Here is a 20,227-nt window from a genome sequence, read left to right on the forward strand (position 1 = left end):
GAAAGAAGAGGACCCCAAAGAAGAGCAGAAGCAGTATTTCAATTAAATAGTAGGTTTCAATGCTCTTCATCCAGCATATTATTATTAGCAGCAGCTTCTCCTGATAGATAACCTGATTATTCAATAAAACTTTTCTTTGTTCTCTGCAGGTTCCCTAAGCAATGAGAAGAGCTCATGAAACCTGGCCCTCTTGTTATTTTTATCCAGGAGCAGCTGACAGTAACAGCAACAAAGGAATTGATGGGGAATGTGGGCCAGAGCGTGAAAAATCTGGTCGTAAAAAACGGAGTGTTTGCAATAAAATATCTATACATAAAGGAGGAGGAGGGAGGGAAAACCAGCACTGGACAAAAAGCAGAGCAATGAGCTGTGAAAAATGATGTCTGGACCAGACGAAGAAAATATAAATCCAGCTGTCAGTGCAATAATATCCCTTGGCACCTCTGCCTCATTTCCTTGGAGCTCACGCCCACGCTGGTGGCTGTTGTGGAACAGCAGTTGGAAACAGAGGGCCAATATGGTGCAGCAGGGTGAAACGATGTCACTGGTAAACGATGTCACAGGGTCACTGGTAAAGCCAACGTAACCGTCAGCCCCGGCTATGAATGCTCCATAGGGCTTTTCTGCTTTGACAATGAAAAGTTGAAGTTGCTGCAGGGATCTGGTTTGGGAAGGAGGTGCTTCATAGGGCAGAATGCTGCTGTCTTGAGGTGCCAAAGCAGGAAAGAAAGCTTCCCTAATCGCAGACGGCAATGGACTTCAGAGCTGGCATTGAGAACAACGGACGGCAATTACTTGTGTCAGGCACCAGGTTTTGGGGAGGCCCAAATGCTTAGTCCCCCAGTCTGTGCTACATCCGGGATGTCTCCATCAAGTGGGGAAAAGGGAGAGAAGGCAAATGAGCAACAGCAAGACCCTGGGTTGCCTCCAGATGTGAAAAGCCTGAAAAATTCAAAGCAAGGAAGGAAACTGTTTTTCCTTTGGCAGCTCCTTCTGAACTGCAGGATGTTTAACTCAGAAATATGTCTTTGTTGCACTCGAGCTCATGGAAGAGCCTCGGCTGTCTGCTGGGCTGTGGGACTGTGCTGGTGGGCAGAAGGAGCATTTACATTGTCCGTTGAATTGCTGCCTGCACTTGTGCTCTGCAGGCTGGGGCGTGTGGCCAGGTAGGGTAGGATTTCTAGCTGTCACACATGACAGCATGGCCCATGCTCTAGAGATCCAAGTTTGCTGTTATGCCTCATGTACTCRTGGTGCTTTACAGCATCCTCTAGGAGGTACTACCCGGTAGTGCAGATGGACCCTGTCTGGCTCAGCCCTCCACATGTGTCCTGAGTGCTACTGCAGAAACGTCTAGCATCATCTCTGAGCAGAGGAGGCACCAAGAACACCTTCCTGGACCTCTGCCTCCATGCCAAAGTGAGTGTGATGAGTGCTGGGAATGCACCAGACCTTGGTCCCTCTCTGCGACTGATGTCCTTATGCAGTGGAGACACAGCCCTGTTCTCTGAATCTGTTTTAGGGTGAGTAGGGCCGTGCTCTGATCCCTACTGACTCACTCTGTGAAAGTCACTGGCTTAGGGCTCGACACTGCTCTTTTAGGAACACATTTAATCCATCAAATAAATGAACAAGAATAGGATATTTTAACTTATTCTTTCCCATCTTCCAGTGCACTGCTCATCACAGGTCTCTTGTGGTGCTGATGTGACACTGCTCTCTCTCCTCAGCTTCGCCAGAGCATCCATGGTCTTTCTGAGGTCACAGCATCCACGCTGGCCAGATGTGTCTCCTCCGGTGGTTTGACGAGATGGCTGTAGACTTTCTGAGCATTGAGGTGAAGAGGTGCAAGGCCCAGCCTGGCTTTGGTGTGACACAAGCCTTGTGCTGCAGCAGGCAGTCAGCTAGTTGGACTTGGCCATGCTCTGGTACCAGCTATAAGGCAGCTTTGCTATTCTGGCAAAAATCATTGAAGCACAGAGGATGTCAGACAGAGAAAGTACTATCCAGACCAGGGATTGTGATCTGTTGTTCCAGGACCTTTTGGGGGTTCCATGCAATGAGAGATGGAGTGTGAATGAGCCTGTGTGTGTGTGTGTGTGTGTGTGTGCGCACACGTGTCTGCAAGTGACAGATTTACTTGGTGGCTTTTGGTAGCACCGAAAGTATACAAAACTGATACCACTTCCAAATCAAGGGCTGGGAGGCCTGCGCTTCTGAAACGGACAGGAACTGATCCTGATTTATTTAATTTTATTTAATTGGTCCTGGCTGAAGCTGCCTCCTCGCCTGGTGTGCAGCTCAGAGTGGAACTTCTTGCTATGAGGTTGTTGTGATTGCAAAAAGTATATTTGTGACTGGACAAATTTATGATAAAATGAAGTTTATCAGGGATAAATACAACCCCTCTGACTTAAGTGGGAATAATTTTGAGAAGTTTTATTGCAGCCCAGCCCTGTTTGTGTGCTTTCCTCTAGGAATGTGCTAGTTCTGATGGGAGATAGCAGACTGATGGAGCCACGCTTTTTGCTGTTCTCTACAGGACAGACCCCTGAGAAGACCCCTGTGAGATTGACAGGTTACAGCTAATAAACTAAGGGGACAGTCTCACATTAAACTTGCTGGGATATAATAATTCTAGCTAAGGCCCATTGATTGTCTGTGTGTTTTTAGCACGTGACAAGCATGAGGTGAACAGTTCAACCTTGGCACAGATGTAAATTGAATTACCACATGCAGGGACACAGCCTACTGATAGCTACTGGGGTTTAGCTGATGTGGTAACTTGTTATGCTGTATCTTGCATCTGAGATTGCAGTGTCTTCTCTTCTAGTCTCACTGCAAAATGCTGGATATGGAGGATCCTGGTGATGAGCTTTACCAGACCTTGTAAAACAGTGGCACCCATGCATGGCCTTGGAGCAGTGCCTTCACAGTGGCAGTGTGCCCTTGTGCAGCTGCTATAGCTCCAGGAGACCACCTGCCCAGCGAGTGGGAAGAAAGATGGGGACAACTGGGGAGCCTGTTCACTCCAACTCAGTCATGCTGTCTATGAATTGGGAAACCCAGGACTTGTCGGTTTTAACATATGAGCAATCTTGGGAGACATGGGGAAGATACATTAGGAACTCCAGTAACTTCAGTGTCCCAGAAGTGTACCTAAGAGCATCACATCCTTGACATGGATAAGGCGAAGAACATCTTCCTACTTCCCTTCCAATGCTTCATGGAAGGCATGGCTTTTAGGAGCAGTGTGATGTCTTAGCCTCAGCAGACATTAAATCCCAAGCCTCTCCTGCAAAGAGCATAGTAGCTGATGCTAGCTTTTCACAGTGTCTGTGGCAATAAACCTGACAGAGAAAGGGCCAAGATCATGTGTTCTCTATGGGCCATCACCACCTCAGGTTGGGTCTAAGTCAGCCTGCAGGAACCCCAAACCTTCACAGTTCCATTATTACCATTTACAGGCAATATCTCTCTCTAGTTGCCTACAGCAACTCAGCCAGCTGGTGTAAATCATTCAGAGCAAGAGCTGATCTACTCTCCATGTATATTTCCAGTCCCTGAGTTGCTGGCTAAGGATTGCTGACACTTAACTCTTGTGAAATACGATATTGTGAGGAGCGGGAAGTGGGGGAGATGCAGCTCTTCAGTGTTACATCAGGATCTGATACTGATCTGTGATAAAGATAYCCATTTTCTGAGCAGCTGGGACCAGTTCACATTATGGATATTAAGAAAGCTTCTTTAGGGACTAACAGGAAGAGAAACCTTGTAATACTGAGAATAGTGAAAATCCTTTAGGACCAGATAGAGTAGTCCAAGTGATGAGTGAGGGCTACCAMATAGCTGCCCACTGGCTATGCTTTAATATGCTCAGTTTTCTCTGCTGGTGAGAGAGTTTCTGTCTTTATTTTGGGGAATGATTTAATTGTAATATCATGGTTAGTTTAGTGGACATGCTATATGCCTTTTTCCCAAAGTTCAAGTGGCTGGTAGATCCCAAGAGGTGACCTTTRCTCATTGCTGAGTAAAGCCAGTGCTGTACTAGAAACCTCCTAGATTAGCTGTACTAGGGGCTTTTACCAACCCCTCWGAAGGCAATTTTAAAGGGAGAGAAAAAGGCTCAAGAATGAGAGAGGAGAGAGGAAGAGGCATCTCTGCCATGACATCTGCATTGTCCTCGTGGGCACAATACTGCAGTGAGGCTCCAGTGATAGCAACAGTAAAAGGGCAAAGGGACATGGAGAAACTCCATGTGCCTCCTGMAAGTCTGCAGGGCTTTGCTAGAATCCTTTTCAGTGCAATGAGAGCTCTTGAAGGCATAATAGAAAAATAATGCCCTATCTGCCTGGAAAAGACTAGCAGGGTTAGATCTTCTGCTGGGGTATGTCTCCAGAGCCTCATGGAAAAGACAGAACCTAACCTGACTTACAGTAGCTGAAAATCTGCCCCTGCATCCTATGAAATGAAGGATTATGTCCTTATCTCATGTCTCAGTTTTTCCTGGCTACCCTGGTGAATATATAATTGCTAAACTCTGACAGTGCACCTATCTCAGTGTCCAGCTTTTGACAAGGGCCAGTAGTAGATATTTAGTGAGTAAGTGCAAGAAACAAGGATGCCTGGAGCAACATAATTGATATACACTCTCTGCCTTTGTTAATCATCATTTTGGAGGTCTCCTCAGGCAGAATTTGTAGCCAGGTCACCATGCTAAATTGTTCCATAGAAATCCTCCATGATTTTGCAGAAATCCTGTGGGTATCCATTAATAATGCTGGCCTCTATGACATCCTCTGGCAACRAGTCCCACAGGTTAATTACGTGCACCATGTAGAAGAAAACCCCTTTCCTTCTGTTCRTTTCAAAACTTTTACCTGATTATGTCTTTGGACTCTGCTTGGGTTCTAGCATGACTAACAGTCAGAAATCATTCCTTTTTTTGCCATCTGTGGCAATGCTTTGCACTAGCTGGATCCTAATCTGAGGAGCTCCATCTCAGAAATGACAGCATTTCTTTAGCACAAAGCAAGCAGTGCCTTGGGATGTGCATGTGGAGAYATACCAGAGGAAACACATATTCTTTTCTTATTTATTCTCTTTCAAAAGCCAAATGATGATCATATGCCTTTTGTGTTTTWCCCAGATGATCTGTTTTTCCAAGGMCCAAACACACAAGCAGCTTCAAAAAGAAAAGAGGTGTTTCTGCCAGTAACTCCTCAAGTGGCCTCAARCTGAACTCTTCTCTTTTAGCTTCCYTGTGACTTTGGACTTAACGGCAGGTACCTCTGCTATTGAATGAATACTGAATGAGGTTTTGCCTTGAACGCAGGTCCAAAAAGACTGTTTATAGAATGAGCTCCATGCAATGTCCTCCTCAGGAAAGGACTGGGACACCCCTGAGGGCAAGGACTGTCAGATTTGTTCTGCTCCTAACCACTGAGCTTTTTCCAAAGAGGGATRTTTCTTCTGTTTGGGAGCTGTTGGGAAAGAACAGGGAGTGAGAACCTTTTGGTGGGGCACAGAGCACAGGGACAGAGGGTTGACGTAAGAGTAGGGTTGAACAATGTATGAAACTGTTGCAATATGACAGGAGGTCAAGCAGAAGACACCCTATCTGACCAAGACTGATGAATTGCAGACCTACAAGCTCGGGAGATCAGAGGAACAGACCATGCATTTCAGAATATTTTATTTCCAAAGATCTGAAACCTTTATTCATGATGAAGCCTCTTTTTGTCTGCCATCCAAAGTCGTCTAAGCTGAACTGGAGAGATTGTGAAATTAAGAATTAAGTAAGTTAAGTGTAACACTAACAGGAGAATGATGTTTTAGTCTATGAAGTTTTTAGAAGTCTTTACTTCTCATTTAAGTTTGTTTAAACCTATCTTTATACAGTGAATAATTAACACTGGAAAGAAGGTAGTCTTTATTAAGGATTCAACCTCTTTTCACAGTTCAACAGAAGAATAAGAGATAAATAATGCTCTTGAGCATAAGCTCAAAAAACATATTTATTATGCTTTTTGAGTCTAGAAGAGGTTTTTCAACAGAACTAAAGGGATCCAACTCCAATGCTGCTAATTAAGTAAAGACAGACATATTAACTCAGTAAGCACAAACCTTTTGTGTCATTGCTCTACATCAGAATGAAGATCACTGAGTACAATTTAGGAGCACAAAACCTTTCCCAAATGTCTTAGTAATGAAGAAAACTCTACCGTGATGGTCTCTTTTGGGGTAGATACTAGTAACCCTGTCTGTAACTGGCTGGAATGTTTTCTGAAGGAACTTCTTCTATCAGAAAATGCTGATTTAATTGGAACTGAAACCTTCCATGGGAACATATCAATTTCAATGAAACCTTAGTTGAGAAAAGTTTGTGAGGTCCCAGATGGAATTTGTGGTCAAAAACAGAAAGGAAAGAGTTTATGCATAGTTTCACATGAGCCTGGTGAATATGGATATGGAAATCCCATAGCATATGGGAGGCACAGGTTCAAATCACTGCTTCAGTGAATTTCCAAAGCTTTTCCAAAGTGGAGCAATTCAACATAGACATGCATCAACAATGAGCCCTTGCAGTGATGAAGAATAACCACATACTGGRCTTTGTAGCAAAAGCATAGGCGGCAGGACAGGAGAATTGATTTTTCCTCTCTATTCTGCACTTCAGAGGGTACCATGGGACTACTGTAGAGAGCAAGCTGATGCAGAGGTCACCAAGATGACCAGAGGGACTGGAGACTCTGTGGGGAGAAATGGCTCTATGGGGTTTACTCTGGAGGAGACAAAGCTAAAGAAGGATCTAATTGCTTGCATTCACTACCTCAAGGAGACTTTGAAAAAAGTTGGGGCCAGGCTTTTCTGAGAGGCACGGAGTGAAAGGACAGGAGGTACCAAGCACAAGCATCAGCAAAGGCAATTCCAAGTAGAAAGACAGAAAAAACTATTCCATGTGAGAGTGGTTAAGCATGTGGCATCTCAATCCTTAGAGATGATCAAAACTTGACTAGATAAGGCTCTGAGCAATCTACTCTAGCTTTGAGAGCAGATCAGTTTTGAGCAGTTTGGCACTCACATGATTCTGTGATAACAGTGTAGATATGGCCATGCTTGTACTGGTGTGTGGAAACTGGRTAGTTGTGTTGGCTGAGGATTAAACAGTGATGTGACCATAGTAAAGTGATCTACCCATGGACTGTGCGAGCTGAGGTAACTGCATCTACTCCTTTCTCTCTGATTTTCTGTGAAAAACTCAACAAAACTTGTTTGTTCCCAGTCAGAAAGAGAAATTCTTCCTTAGGAATCTTCAGAACTTCTGAGAATAAGGGAACCATTTTATTACCTGCCCTACTGAATAGAAGGGGAGAGATGGCCCTGGGTAGGTACCTACCACGAAGGTGCCTGAAACCTGCCCACCATAGTCCTTCCCTGAAYTCTTCCCCAGTCAGACTCTCTCATTCAGCTGTGCAGGGGTTTGGTATCACCTGCAAATACATCYATCAGACTGGCTGAATAGATCACCAGGGACATTAGACACTTCACACTTAAATTCCATGAGGGTTTCCAGAAGCAAATGGTCAATAAATTCCCAGCTCACTCTGTCACTGATCTATGTAGCTTGAATCTATAACTGCTAAATAAAGAGTGATTAGGGTTTGTTTGACAATCTGGTCTAAASCTTTGCACCTGGTAATGTTAGGAAGTATTTTAGTTCCAATGCAAAACTCCACTGGGATCAAGCTGTGCTTTCAGGGACAAWTAGGGGATCAGAAATTTCTGTCGGCTGCAACCAGAGCTTTTAAAACACCATGATGTAAACAGGTGCTTACTACTGCTGTGAACAATGACAAATCCCCTGTCTCTCGTCTTCGCTTGCAGGCAGCTCCTGTGGGCATGATGTCGCATGGCCACTGAGAAGAGAAGAGCAGGCCACAGTGTTGTTGGGGAGCAGCTGGGTACCTGCTGTCCTTGGTGGGCCTGGGTGCACAGCCCCGCAGAGGGGTGTCTCTCAGCTCTCCTGCTGTGGCGTGTGGTGACGCGTGGGGCTGTTTGTCTGTTCTACAATGCTGCAAAGCCCAGGGGGAGCCACCCTGCCTTCCTCTTCCTCCAACCCTTCTCCTTCCCCAGGTCCTGCCTCCTGCTCCAGCCTCACATCAGCTGTGCCCTGCAGCAGCGTTGCAGGCACCGTCCCATCTCCCATGCATCCCTGCCTTGTCCTGGGATCCTTCACCTCTGGGTAGGAGGGAGGACATGCTCCTATCTGACCAGATAAACCTGATTCCTCATCTTTTCAAGTGGAAATAAGCTTAAAATACCAGATAGAGAAGGRTCAGAATGGAAAGTTGCATGTCTGCATGGTTGAATACGTGTCCCCAGTGTGATAACCAGGCCTGCCCCACTCACTGGCTGCTGCTTTTCATGCTATCCTCTGGCCCAGTGTTTTGGAGCATTGTATAGAAAAAAAAATAGCTTTCTTAGTTAACATCTTGACAGGTAGGCCTGTAGTTTCCACTTCGCTTGTCATGATGCCTGTGTCCACACAGGAGATGCTTCTGTATGCAAACCACAGCTTGACTCATAGGTTTAACAAGCTGCGGCATGGGCAGGACATGAGTCAGGGCTTGGGGAACAACCTCTTTCTGCCCCCCACCACCACAGGACAATCCCTTTGGATTGCATGGTTGTGATTTCATGTGGCCAGAGGTAAGCTGGTATGTACACCCAGGGACAGGATCTGGCCTGTCAACCTGCTGACACTTCCCTTTCAGGAATGGGCTCTGTAAATCTAATTACTGTTACCAAGCAGCTCCCTGGTGGATTCTGGGAGCACTGGAAACATGTATCAGGGTGATGGAAATGCTCATAGCAAGGCAGACTGGAGTGGCTGCAGCCTGGTTCCCAGAGCCATGCTCCTGGGAGCTGCTGGAGCAGGACACTGAAAAACTCTGAGACAACCAAGCTTTTTCAGTACCACTACAAGGTGGATGCTGCAGCACACGGGGCAGAGATCAGCAATCAGAGGCAGTGTGATTRTCAGGGATCTGTAAAAGCTTCTTTAAACAGTGTCCCATAGTGGGAGGGACTGTCCACGAGACTGAAGGGCAGGACAGGTCCTCAGGGGTTGTGCTGCTCAGCTGCCCATCTTGGTCCCTGGTGCCTTCATCCCATCTTGGCTATGCAGTGATTTAAGAGAAACTAGAAATGAGGTGGCACCGCCATCTGGTGCAAGTTTTCAGGAATTAACCAAGTTATAGCAGCTCTGGGCTGAAAGTGCTCTTCTGGGATTTTATAGCTGGCCCGTGCAGCGCTGATATCACTAGTCACAGCCCAGCAGTGCTGGACAGACCAGCTCAAGGAGAAATCATCTTTCTCCTGAGAATATTCCAGCCTGATTCTCCCCCTCAGAAATATTTGGGGCATCAAACAGCCAGCAGTTGGGCATGGGGATGGGAAGAAGAAAGAAAAGCAGTTGGCAGTGGAGGCCGGACCCCCATCTTTCACAGGCYGTGTTTGAGGTCACCCTTCCTAACCTCTACCAGGCTGGATCTGCTCCCTAGAGCCCCACAGGATCCATACCAACAGCATTTTCCAGTGCTGAGATATGATTTGGAGAACAGAATAATCTTCAGGGCCTGGCTCTGGGTGGATTTGGCTCACAGACATCCAAGGGCGTCCCCAGGAGCTAAGGATCAGTCTGGCATTTGCTATGGGGCAATCACAGCTTGAGGTGTGCCAGGCATGTGCTAATGCCACCCCTACATCAAAGCTGCAGATCTCAGGGATGGGTTCTCCCAGGATGTGCACAAGGAATCCTTTCTCCAGCCAGAGTGGGAGCGTGCTGCTGTCCTGCTGGGAGCAGGGGCAGGGGCTGGCTAGGAGGGGGAAGACTGCCAAAGGATGCCTAGCTATGGTGGGAAATAAGTAAGAGCTGGTGGTGCTTCGTCTTCCAGCTGCAGTAGACACGGGAAAAGACTCTCCTTCATGAATCCTGGCTGAAATATGTGTAGGTGTTTGTGTGAGCTCCCAGCCAGGCACAGTCCCCTATCTTGGAGAGATYCAGCACATTGGAGTGCAATTTCTCTGCCAGCACCTCCACAGCTGGGATATGGCCATACTCTGTGGCAATACGCAAAGGGAACCTGGGCATCTGCAGTGGGGAAGGGGAGCAGCCRCCGGGCCGTTGGCATTTCTGTGCAAATGTGGAGCAATGGAATGCATTGCTGTGGGCGAGCTAAAATTCGAGTAAAACTTGTCTTTTAAGATGACTGCTACAATTATTGCCTGCCGCTCTGGAAAAAACAACTGCAGTTCCTGTTTACAGGGGCAAAAGGCTACAGAAGTCCCTATGTATATCCCCATGGCTGATTTTAATTTTCCTCRATCTCTCAATGCTTTCATCTGATTCCTATTGGGCTAAGAGGAAGAGAGAGCTATAATCACAGACGTCACCAGTACAATTCAGCTGGAGCAAGGCGGTTGCGGGGTCTCCGGGGGTCATGGCACAAAATTAAAGCAACCGCTTGGCACTAAATAACTAAGTAATCAGGATATGTGATTTTAGCTTTCCTGGCAGAAAAACAACAAGACACAAGGAATCATTTGAGCAAAACCTCAGCTTTTTCTCACAGTGAAGCTTGATTTTGTAGAACTTGCCTTTCCTGCTAAGCAATTGTTCCTGCAGACAATTCCCATAGTCACTCTGGAAAGGCGGGGGGTAACCAGCTCATATCTTCAGGGCTCTATGTAGCCACTTAATTCAAACCAAWTAGGCGATTATTGACTATTACTAAACTGGAGTTAATTTGAATCAATAACTTGAAGACAATTGGCATGGAAAAGCATATCCGAAGCATCCCATTAAGTTTCTCTAAASCAGCTACTTCCTGCTCCACTCTCTTTTAGAAACCTTGCCTATGATATTGGCATTAGCCTTGCAATAGTGAAAGACTGTCATCACCTTCCAAAGCAGTGACACACAGAGGTATCTGACCTCATCCTAAAACAAAGGGGAAAAGGCTGCCCCAGTTCCTTTCTGGAAGAACAAATCCTTCTGTCCAGCTTGGTCCACCAGGGATGCTCAAACAACSACCCTGTTTGGCTGGGAACTGGGGTCCCGAAGATGGTCATCGTACTTTGCTCTAGAGAATTATTTTTCTGCCCTGAAAGCCCCATTACTCTGAATTGGCTTCCTTTCCCAACACAAGCGGGAARGATAAAAGCTAATACTCAGAAATAGGATTATTCCTGTGCAATGTAAGGCAATACAAGAAGCAAGTTTCTGGGGCAGGTAGGGAACAATCCAGTTGCCTAAACACATGGTAGCATTTGTGATGCCTCAGGATAACCAAGACATCTGTAGAGAAGGGCAGATGTAGTGTGGGACCTATAGGAGACCCACAGCCTGCTGGAGTGCAGCTAGAGGCCAGAGCTGGAGACTAKATAGCGCAAGACACTTGTGTTTAGGCAACAGAATTGCACTCCTGGCACACAGTAGATGACTACATGTAGACTTCTACATCTAGATGCCAATCTCAAACTAAAACTCTCTCCTACTCTGTGGAGTCCTGGACATGCCATGTCATACTGAGGGCATGGATGGACAACATGTGCTGATGCTGGAAAGGGACAGAGTCATGCTGGAAGGGCTGGAGAAGAGAGCAGTCAAGAAGAAATTGTTCTGTGCCTAAACTGTGGTAAGGGATAATCAAAGTTACTTGCAGAAGCACAAAGAGTTTGAGCTGGCAGCACCGCACTGTGATGCAGCTGTTTCCCAGCACAGGCGAGGCCCAGGGTTTGAACATTCACAACARGTTGCCAGTAGAGAAGGTATTTCTGTGTCTTGGGTAGACCAGACCATCMAAACTTCAGTTTTATCCCAGGACTGTAGTCTGTGAGCTGCAGTATAAGCTTTGGATCCAGCACACAAAGTGGAGAAACCAAACTGAGCCTTCCTTTCATCTTCCCTGCTCCTGTGACTTGCCTTGGTTCCCAGGGTCTTTCATCCCAGAGACCAGAGGCAGTAGAGCCAACTCTTACTATCCTTTCCACAATTCACTAACATTTTATTTAGTTGGATTCCAGGGTCTCCAGCTGGCCATGCAAACAAGTCCCATGAGATCCCAGACATCCTTATAACCAACTGAGAAGTAATTGCTCAGATTTGTTTGAACTGAAGTTCACAGTGTTAGAAGTTGGAGACCCTCTGAAGAGAATTGCCTGTCTTGGAAAAAAACTGTTGCTCCCTGTCGGCTAGAGCAAACGTGGTCTTGAACAGGATACTTGGTGGTTCTGCAATACACTGGAGACAAAATGTCTATACAGTGTGGTGGAAAAGACTCCAGGATTGAGCCCTTCTGAAGGATTTGAGCCAGTCAATATATGACTGAACACAGGAGCTCATATTTGGTCTCAATATATTAACTTTGAAAGTTGAGGCCCTAGGGAAAAAGTAGGGAGGATTTGGAAGATAATAGGTTGCTAAATATATGCCCGTATAAAGCTGACAACAGCTAGAGCCACATGTGATATGGCTCTGGAATCCTAAAAAATTAATTTATCTTGGTGTTAGGCCTAATATACTTAAAAGCCCTTTATAAATAACCCAGGACCTTTTGCACTTGCTGTTCTGCAGGCTTGCTTTGTTTATTTGAATGGTTGAGCTAGGCCTGTCATTTTTAATGAAAATAAACTTCTTGTCAGAGACCTTTTCCTTTTGGGATCCTCAAAAGGACACACAGAGCAATTCTCTGCTTCTCTCCCGCTTCCCAGCAGCCCCATTAGTTTTCATCTTTTTGGCTTATGCAAGAAGCGATTTGGAGAAAGGTTAACTGGGTGCTTATGGGTCATGTTTCTTCTGGCCCACAGAGCTTTCCTCCAAAGCTGAACAACAAGATTTCTTATTTTGGGCCTGTTTTTCAAGGAGTGAGTGCCAGTGTAGTGCTGGAGCTTGAGTTCACCCCAAAGGACCAAGAGGCATCCACAGGAGTGGGTGGGTGACACATAGACAAGCATCCCTGCCTTGGCCATGGTTTGGAGAAGACAGGCAGGAGGATGAATCCTGCCTGGCCCCCTTTCTACTTCATCTTCTCCCAGGTATCTTGGGGTGCTGAGAGCCATCACAAACTAAGCTATCTCTGCAAGGCTAGRGGAGGAAAAGGGAGCAGAGGACAGCAGCTCTGGACTACAAAGAGAGAGGTGGAGGACTGGAGAGCTGCCTCCTGCCCTTCCTATCCTGGCCACTACATCGCATCCCATCTGATCTCTGGAGTCATGTCAGGTCAGTCCAGGATTGCCATGGCTCAGAGGAGAGGAGAGGGCATCATGGCAGATGGGCTGGGGGAGGATGCAGTGTGAGGGCTCTCTAGATGCTGAAGCTCCTCATGATGCAAGCTGAACAAGAAACCTGCTGGCAGTGGTGTAAACCCTTGTCTCCATTCTCCACTGGTGCACCCATTAGTGGTGAAGAACATATCCCATGGGTCTGAACTGCTAAGATGAAACTGTACCGGCCATGGCAAAAGGGTCACTAGTCTTTAACTGCAGAAGCTCTGGCTTTTCAGCTCTGGAGACCAATGGTTTGATGTCTGAGTGCACCAAACCAGCTGTGGTTATGCACATCTGGCAAGGAATGGTGGGGCAGACTGTCCTCCCTGACAATCTTRAAAACAACCTAAAGGAAAAGGAGTTGGCAGCTTTACAGTTCTACACTCTGGCACTTGCTTTTTTTTCYCCAAAGATATATCTGAGCTTCCCTACTGCACCCACAAGGATTTATTCTTTGTTTTAATGATGACAAAGATGTACTGGATTGTCTGCAGCCTTCCACTCTGCTTGTGCTGGGAGAGAGGTGTACCTGTGCTCCAGTCAGCCTGAAACTGAATTACTCTTAAAAAGGGGCTGAGGTAGATCAACCCGGACGCTGAAATCAGTCAAGAACTGGGACAGGTTGTAAAATCTCTGTCTGTGGAGGGTTTCAAGACCCCAGTAGGTCCTGAACACCCTGGACTGATCTCACAGCCGACCATACTTTGAGCAGGAGCTTGGATTACAGACCTCCTCAGGTCCCTTCCCACAGTGACTTGTCCTATGGTCACAGCAGGAGAGGACGGGGAGCTCAGCTCTAAGACAGCCCTCTAAATGGCTTTTGTCCCACTGAAGAAGCTGTCACTGCTTCTGAACTTGGCCAGGGCTGGGGACTCCCATGGGGAGGAACTTGGGGTTTTGAAGTACTCAAGTTCAGAAGAGGAAAGCTGTGAGCCCCTTGCTTTGGCAGGTCTTCAGATGACATTTGCCTTCATCCTCCCAGAGGCTGATGTGGTCATGGCTCCTTGGTACTCTGGCTTTCTGCAAATGTTGTCATGGTGGCTGAGGAATTAACAGGCAGCCTAAAGGTTAATATTTTACTACACCCCTCACTCAAGCTTGGTGTAGCCTATGAGCAAGTATTGTGTAAGCCCCAGCCGTTTGCAGCTCTACTTGATTATTCCTTTCTACTGGGCAAACATGACCTCCCTTTTCTATCCTCTTTTATATCAGAGTCTAAAATCTAGGTAGCTGCTTCTGTGGCACTAAATAGCCAACTCGGACAAGATATGTCTGTGAACTGTAAGAAATGGTACCACCACTCAAGAACAAACAGGGCACTTGTTTGACATGAGGAAGCCTGAATGAGGGGTCAGGACTGTGCTCACCATATCTGTGTTTCTTACTCAACAACCCTTCTGCCCTCTGAACCTCAGGTAAGCTCCCATTTGGACGAATTGGCTTTTTTTTTCTGTCATACGGCTGTTCTTGCCCCCCACTTTGCTTAGCTCTGGTCCAAAYATTTATTTATTTTTTAAGAGATCATTGGGATCAGCAGAGGGAGTGCAAGAGCAAGGAAAAAAATGCACACGCTGAATATAGGTGTTTGTGCTCCTGAGGTGCATGCTAATCTACAGGGTACAAAAGCCAAATCCTTTCACCTTTGTGGACACAACAGAGCAGTGCTGCCAAGCACAATGAGGTGCAGCTTAGCTGGAGAAGGAAAAAAGGTGTCTCATGACACCAAAAGGAGGACCAGAGACAACAGTGTGGTTGGTGGGACACCACTCCATAGATGGCTTGTGTGCAACTTTCATTGGGAGATCAGAGTGTTGTGGTGGGCTGACTAACCTGGGATAAAGCCCTGTCTTGGTGTCCTGGAGAAAGTCCTGAAGATGTCACTTAGTGCTAGATTTGAAAAAGTGTGCCAAATCCCAGATGCCACATCAGCACATGGACATTTCCCTCCCTCTTCCTCTTAAACTGCAGCCTGGAGACATAGCCATTCCCTGCTCTGGGGCAGGAGGGTGGGAAAAGAAGACCTTTGTCCCATCTCCTGCAAGGGGTCCCACAGTGGAGGATGCCTCAGAAGGGATCTCTGTTCCAGAAGCTGATGTGACACAAGTGCTATATCCATCCTGTATTTTTTTCCCATTCCAGTGAGGCTACCCGGATTCAGTCTGCCTCTTACCATGGGTGCAACACAGCCTGTCCTCCTCCCCAGCTGAGTCAGACTGACAGGTCTCTTTAGTGGGATCTGCAGGATCGTGGGTGGGCTGGGCAGCTTTCAGGGGCTCTGCACACCTCACTGCATCACATCGTTATTTCCCATGGGATGTTGAGGCATGACAAGGATGGTGAGGCAGTCAGGAGGGAGATGATCAGGGAGCCATCTCCTTTCCACAGTTGGACCACTGAAGCTTTTTCCTAGCATTGGTGTCTGCTACCTGAGGCTGCTGGCTGCTGGGTAATACCATGTGAGGTAATTTCATTTTGCCCACTGCAGGGCTATGAACATGCCTGGGGAGCCATAGCTTGGCCCATGCCAAAGAGCAATATTGTTAGAAATGTCAAGGTCGAAAACAAACAAGCTCAGTGAAGACAGCGGGGAGAGGTTTCCATGTGAGCCCCCCCTGAACTCCTTGTGCACACAGAAAGCAAGCATTATGCTTATGGAGAAAGTTTCTAGGATTTTACTGTGTTTGTGTTGCTTTGTGAGGTCCTAAACAACATATCTGCTTCCTACTGGGCAAGATCAAGGCTAAAACTACCCATCAAAGCTGCCTGGAGGGAAAGTCTGGATGAAGGTTTCTGCTGCATGGCAAGTCCGGGTCTCCAACTCTTCTACTCCCCTTACACCAACACTTAATAATGTGGGATCTTTTCTTTCAGGGACACAAAATCCTACCAGTAGAGACCCTGAAGAGGGGAAGAGTTACATTAGAGCATGACCAGCTCTTTATCTTTGTGGATTACAATGAAACACTGATTTTTCTGACTCCAGATTGTCTCCAAAGGAATGTATCAAATGCAAAAGAAAGCCTGGCCTTTTCCTTGTAATTTGATTTTCCCAAGCTCTGTGTCAGACTATGCTTGCTCAGAGATGCATTATTAGTCAGGCAGCAATATCATGTCCCTGTGCTGTTTAAAGTTTGAGCTGGGGCAACATTATTAATACATGGTCTTTGGACAGAGAAAGTACAACCACTGCATGAGATCAGCCTGTGGTTTGAAGGAATCATGGAGAAATCCTGTCTGGGTTCAGGAGCACCTCTCAGCATGGTAAAAATTCCTTCCCCCGGAAAAGGGGAAGAAAAATATTGCAATGGACCAGCTTATCTCCTAAGAGCTTAAGTCCTGCCCTTGTAATTCTTACTTCTCCACCAGCATTCAGTAACCACATGCCTTCAAGGTGCTCCTGTGTGGCAGCCTCCATCCCTGATCAAGGGGAGTATATTTAACAACGGAAAATCCCATTATCAATTTGAAGCAAAACAAAAAGAACAGGGAACCCTGTTCTTTGGTGAAGCTGAGGCCAGAAAAAAAGAAATTCTGCAGAAGATATAACCAGTACTGGCTGGAGGTCTGGCTTATGTCTCCAGAGCATGATCACTTCCCTGGGGTGAGAGAAGACCCGCAAACAACTGACAACTTTCTCCAAGCCTGACTGCTGCGGGTGTATTTTAAATAGCTGATGAAAGAGTCACCAATGTCCCTGGGGATGGTGAACAGCCTCAGCGGAACCACGCTGGGCCTGGCCCCGCCAGCAGCAGCTAGATGATCTCTTCCTTCCAGTGGGCAGTGGTCACGTGCAAAGCAGCTGCCTGGAAGGAAATCAGAGAAAGAATAATTGGAATTGGGCTCCCTAATGGCTTCTTCTGGTAGCTGCTAGCTCTGCAGCAGGGCATCCAACTTCTTTTTTTCATGGAGTGCTCCTTCTCCTGAACATTGTTGATGCACTACTGGATGGGAGCATATTGGAGGCAGCAGCCCTGGTTTATCCGCTGCAAAGTGTTTGGGCATGGAGCCCTTGATTACATCTGTATGGCAAATTAAACAGTGCTAGAAGTTGCTTGGCCATTTAATGGGAGTATTAAGTTGTTAGAAGAGTCCCTGGCAGGGTTTTGACCCAGGGATATAGCACTCTTTCCAGTGCATTTCCAAAATGTGCACAGGGTATCTCCATGAGCACCATTCCTAATGGGCTCACCTTTCCCAGCGGGCAGGTTAGATGCAGCCATTTTCCTAGATAAAAATAGAAATKAACAGTATGGACACAGGCCATTTGGCATCAGTTAGTCCCAGTGAGGGAGAACTGTTCCAGGCATGCTTAATTCACTACGAGTGACATCTCTTTGGAGAGAGTGTCCTTTAGCTGCGACAGTATGGTCCACAAGAGACTGTCTGGGCACTGGGCCCTCTTTTGAGAGAGTCCTTGTATACACATCTTTCATGCATTGTGGACATCTGTGAACAAGGAGGGCAAGTTGAGGGATCTTTGCTTGTGCCATGTAGACACCAAAAGGGACATGACCCACCACACTCATGTTTTAGATTTTGAATTCTTTCTAGAAGGAAACCACCTCTTATCATTTCAGACCTGCGACACCAGCTGGAGAGCAGTCTCAGACAGGCCTAAACCTTGCTTAACGTTTTAGTTGCGCCTGCTCTACAAACCTTACTCAGAGATGAACTAATCCTCTTCTGCAAGAGGAGAAGCAACTGGCCCAGCCCCTGGCTAAGTTGGTCCTTCATTGTTTTCACTCACAAAAGAGATATCAAACTTCCTCAGCAACATCTCAGCTGGCAAATGTAAGAGAAGTTCCTTACTTCTCTCAGCAATAAGGTATCACTAAAACAGGAAATTGTGAACACTCCAAACCCAGAGCCCAGGTTGAAAGCTTTTCTTACAGGTCATTTAGAAATAAACAACATTGCCCTTAAAAAGTAAAAACATAAATATCACCAAGTCACCTACTATCTCAAGAAAGATACAAAATGGATCAAGAGCTTTGTGCTAGCCAGCAGCATGGCTTCATGACCCTTGACTTGGCAATGACATAGACATTTTGTCTTTTTTATCTAAAAATGCAAGATCCTCAAATTTAGCAGATTTCACAAACATGCATTTAACTGCCACTGAGACCAAGGAGATTTAAGCACATGGCTGAGTGCTTTGTTGAATCAGAGCCTGAGCATGTAAATATTTGTTARTATAGTCCAAGAAAACAGAAAATATAAATCTGATATATCCAATGAATGACTAGTGCGTTGGCCAGAACACTTGAACTTTTCTGTTGTTTAACCAAATAACATGGATTGAAACAACTGTTCTAACATTTGGTCTTCATTAATCTACTTCCAATAATTATTAGTCCAATAAGCAAGCACTTCAGACAGTTATCTGTAAACACAAAGGATTATTTCCCATCCAACATGCAACGGAGAAGAGAAAAAAAAATGCCAAGAGTGTTATATGATCAAGGTATCTTCACTAAAATTTACCTACTTCTGGGACCATATTTTCAGTGCCAAGTCCCCAAACAAGAGACCATAGTAATGATTCTAAAATACTTATAAGAAGAAAAAGACCTGAGCCAAACTTGTGTAGCTCATGAATTTCTGCTCCCATTACCCAACTTGATATAGGGACCTGCGTATATCCAGCCCCGCATGCAAACTGAAAGGGTGGTTTTCTGTTTTCCCTGTCTGCTATGTGCTTGGAGCCTATTCTGTCTACGCTGTGAAAGCCACCATCTGTAGGTCATTGTTAATACTCATCCGGCAGGAGACAGCTCGAGGCTCTCCAGCCTTTGCGCTCCCTCAGGAATGCTTCATCTGAGAGGTATTGCTCCAATGTGAGAGTGACAGCTGCAGAAAAGACAGTRTATTTCTAAGACTGAGGTGGCTTTCCTCTTGGAAAGTCTTCTGTGGAAAAGAAGGAAACCTTGTGCCTTGTCCTGGTGGTGCTGTTGTGGATGAATGCTAGTCGTCTTACACAAAAGGCCAGCACCCAAGTGTAACTGATTGGGCTGRTCCTGACACGTGTCAGTCGAGAAGGACTTGGCCTGTCTGCTCCAAAGGCAACAGGTTGTGGAGTTATTTTGTGAAGAATAAATTCTGTAGGTGTTTGCTCTTGGCATTTGGTGTGGCACTGAGCTGCAAAGATGCAGTGTGTCATTTGCCGCCYGTGAGCAGCGTTTTGTACCCCAATTCTAGGCCACTTTTAAGTCAGATACAAGGTCTACTTGCTTGCTGCAYATGTGCTTTGCCATCTTTACCTCCAACACGGCAGGACAATGCCACTAATCCCATACAATGAGCCTTTATGGAGACCTGTCATGTTCAGCTTTGGTCCCCTCACAGCAGACACCTGGAGACAACAGTATCACCTGGCCACACACTTATCTTCTTTTGGATCCAGCTGTGCTGGCTAAAGAAGTACCACTAATCCTCCTTCATTCCTCCTGCTCTGCCAGTTCCCTCTATCTGTCAGCTGAACTGCCCTTGCAATGGTGCCTTTCCCCATGCCAGCCAACACATCAGGTTCACAAAGACCTGCCTCATACACCAGCTTGGCTCCTCTGAATTGAAGCTTGGAGATAGAGGAAAGGGTGGCTTTATAGAATACAACAGGGTCCTCTGCCCAAGCTGGCTGTGGGAGAACAGTCACCAGGAACCAGGAGAAGGGAAGGAGGTAAGACTAGGGAAGGGAACGAGAYCTACCTGTGACAAAAGACAGAGGTTAGTTCAGGTGAACTTGTTTTACCGCATGAGCCAGATGCAAAGCCCAGACTCATGAGGAAATTTAGGTATTTGAGTACTTTTGATCTCAGCACAAGAGAGATGTCTAAGCACCTTAGGCTGCACTTTTAAATCCCACCCTGCTTTACACCAATCCATTCTTTGCCTGAAG

Source organism: Rhea americana, unplaced genomic scaffold (assembly GCF_003343005.1).
Source record: "Rhea americana isolate MKP2758 unplaced genomic scaffold, rheAme1 scaffold_0, whole genome shotgun sequence".
NCBI classification, from domain to species: Eukaryota; Metazoa; Chordata; class Aves; order Rheiformes; family Rheidae; genus Rhea; species Rhea americana.